This window comes from Pteropus alecto, unplaced genomic scaffold (genome assembly GCF_000325575.1).
Source record: "Pteropus alecto unplaced genomic scaffold, ASM32557v1 scaffold194, whole genome shotgun sequence".
In the NCBI taxonomy this organism is placed as follows: Eukaryota; Metazoa; Chordata; class Mammalia; order Chiroptera; family Pteropodidae; genus Pteropus; species Pteropus alecto.
In genome coordinates, this window is record NW_006436281.1 from 1189164 (window position 1) to 1192794 (window position 3631).

The window sequence follows — 3631 nt, forward strand, 5'->3', positions numbered from 1 at the left end:
TTGCTTGCATGATTTCTAAAGAAAAGTCAGGTGCCGTTTTCATTTGTGTTACTCTGTGGGTAAGCTGTTTTTGTTTTTTTTTTTTCCTTCTGGCTTTTTTTGGGAGATTTTCCCTTTGTCTTTGATTTTCTGTAATTTGAAAATGATATGCTTCAGTGCCTTTTATTTTTTGGCATTTATTTTGCTTGGTGTTCTCTGAGCTTCCTGGATCTGTAGTTTGGTGTCTGACATTAATTGGAGGGAAATTCTCAGTTGTTGTTTCAAAGACTTCTTCTGTTCCTTTCTCTCTGTCCGTCTGGAATTCACATTATGCATATGTTACACCTTTTGTAGGTGCCCCACAGGCCTTGGGTGTCTTGTTCTGTTTTTTTTTTCTTTTCAGTCTTTGTTCTCTTTGATTTTCAGTTTTGAAGGTTCCTACTGAGAGACCCTCAAACTCAGAGATTCTTTCCTCAACTGTGCTCACTAATAAGCCCATCAAAGACATTCTTCATTTTTGTTAGTGTTTTTGATCTCCAGCATTGCTTTTTGGTTCTTAGGATTTTCATCTCTTTGCTTATATTACTCATCTGTTCTTGCATGCAGTCTACTTCACCCATTAGAGGAAATTAGTATATTAATCATAGTTGTTTTAAATTCCAGTTCTGGAATTCCAGTCCCGCCATGTCTAATTCTGATGCTCCTCTGTCTCTTCAAATTGTGTTTTGGTATGCCCTGTGATTTTTCATAGCCAGACGTGATGTACTGGGTAAAAGGAACTAAATAGCCTTCTAGGAAAGCGGTGAGGAGGTGTGTGTGGGGAGGGGAAGCATTCTATATTCCTACAATTAGGTGTCAGTCTTTTAGTGAGCTTATGCCTCTAGACTGTGAACTTCACAAGTGTCTTTAACTTTTTTTTCTTCCTCTTGTGTAGGAGAGGATGGCTAGTGTGGGCTGGGGCTGGGTATTTCCCTTCCTTGAGTCAATTATCCTCCGATGGTACTCCAGCAGGTGAGGCTCTGCTTAATTAGTTTCTCCTGAGGGCAGACCTGGTTAAAAACAGAGCTTCCCCCACTCCCTGCCAGAGCACAAGGAAATTTCTCTCTAGTATTTACCGTGAGAATCTGCTTGAACTCCTGGAGGTAACAAGGCAGTGATTGAATGTAGGAATTTGTCATTGTTAATGCATGGTTTATCTTCAAATTTTCCAATTGTCACAATAATATCTTTTTTAGAAATGTGTTTTCCTGATGAGGTTTCGATCCAGGATCATGCCTTGCATTTAGTTGTCATGTTTCTTTAGTCTTCTTTAACCTACGACAGTTCCTTATCTTTTTTTGTACTCCGCGGTATTAACATTTTTGAGGCAGAAATATTTTGAAGTTGAAAAACACTGTGTTTTGTGAGGTAAGAGATTTATTCCAGGAATAAGATCTTACATAATTTCAGGCAATGGTGGAAAAAGAAGGTCCAGAGAGTGGGGATGAGGGATCACTGGGAAATCACCAACCAGCCCTCTCAAAGCACTGCTGCAGGTAGATAAGTCAGAGCTTTCAAGAGGAACCTGGTGAGTCATTATATCCAGCTGCCAGAGTGGGATCACCAGGGACAGCTGGTGAGGAAGTCTATGGAAAGCTGTTGCTTCTGTACCCAGGGGTGGGCCTGGGATCACTGTTGGTCAGCAGCAAGGCAGAAGAGATGAGTACAGAGTAAGGAGAAAACAAGGTCCTGTATTTTCTCTCTCTCTCCCTCTCTCTCTCTCTCTCTCTCTCCCCCCCCCTCTGTCTCTCTCTCTCTCCCCCCCTCTGTCTCTCTGTCTCTCTGTCTCTCTCTCTCTCTCTCTCTCTCTCTCTTTCCAGAGAAGAGTGAGAGCAAGCTGGAACCTACTGGCACACCTACATTTGTGTCTTGCCACATCTAAATAGAACAGTCACCCAAGAGCAATACCCATGTTTCACTTCTTCCTTTGAATTTTTATGCTAATTTTCGCTCTTGGCCAACTCTAACCCAGAACTGTACAGGGAAAGGGAAAGGTAGGTCCAGGTCGGCCCAGTTGACAAAATACAAAGCCACCATAAAAGTATGCCCTGTTTTCTCTATTCCTCAGAAGAATTTCTGTGAGATTAGTATTCCCTCTTTAAATGTTTGGAAGGTTTCACCAGTGGGAACATCTGGATTTTTATGGAATAGCTTTTAATTATGTGTTAAATTTCTTTGATAGCTATAGGACTATTCAGATTTTCAGTTTCTTCTTAGGTCAGTTGCAGTAACTTTTATTTTTCAAAGAATTTATCCACTTCATTTGAATTTTCAAATGTATTGATATGAAGTGGTTCATTATACCCTTGGTTGCTTTTTTCATGCCTGTAGGATCTATAGTGATGTCTCATTTTGATTCCTGATATGGGTGATTTGTTTTCTCTCTTTTTTTTTTTTTTCATGGGTCTTGATAGGGATTTGTTGATTATATTAATCTTTTAAAAAGATTTTTATTAAAATATAGCTAACATGCAATATTGTATTAGTTTTAAGTATATACCATCATTATTTAACTATGACTCTTTTAAATAAGCAACTTAGCTTGCTGATTTTGATATTGTATGTTTTCTATTTCACTGATTTCTGTTCTTACTGATATTGTATTTTCTACTTTGTTTTTAAAATATTCTTTTTCTACCTTTTTAGATATTCGATTTAAAATTTTACTTTTCTAATATGTGCATCAAAGCTATACATTTCCCTCTGAATATAAAGTTTAAAGTATCCGCAAATTTTGCTACATTACATTTTTACTGTTCTTCAGTTAAAAGTAATTCCTTATTCCCATTTTTCGTTCTTCTTTGACTCATGGATTTAGAAGTATGTTGCTTAATTTTCAAACACGGAAATATTCTGTTTACCTAACTATGATAGTCCTCTAGTTTAATTCAAAAGCGATTGAAGAATATATACTATATATTTTCATCCCTTGAAAATTTTAGTATATATGCCACCAAAGCGAGCACTTCCTTGAAAATTTTAAAGGCTTGATTACCCAGAATATGGTCATTTTGGTCAACGGACCTTATGGAATGCTTTTCTTCATCTCTGATAACTTTGCTTGCAATGAAGTCTTCTGTGTCTGAAATTAATATAGGCAGATCTACTGACAACAAATTCTCTGTTTTTATTTGTCTGAGAAAGTCCTTATTTCTCTTTTACCTTTGAAGGATAATTTTGCAGGGTTTTTTCCCCCTCTCAACAGTTTAAATATTTCACTCTACTTTCTTATTGCTTGCATGATTTCTAAAGAAAAGTCAGGTACCATTTTCATTTGTGTTCCTCTGTGGGTAAGCTGTTTTTTTTTTTTCTTCTGGCTTTTTTTTGGGAGATTTTCCCTTTGTCTTTGATTTTCTGTAATTTGAAAATGATATGCTTCAGTGCCTTTTATTTTTTGGCATTTATTTTGCTTGGTGTTCTCTGAGCTTCCTGGATCTGTAGTTTGGTGTCTGACATTAATTGGAGGGAAATTCTCAGTTGTTGTTTCAAAGACTTCTTCTGTTCCTTTCTCTCTGTCCGTCTGGAATTCACATTATGCATATGTTACACCTTTTGTAGGTGCCCCACAGGCCTTGGGTGTCTTGTTCTGTTTTTTTTTTTCTTTTCAGTTTTT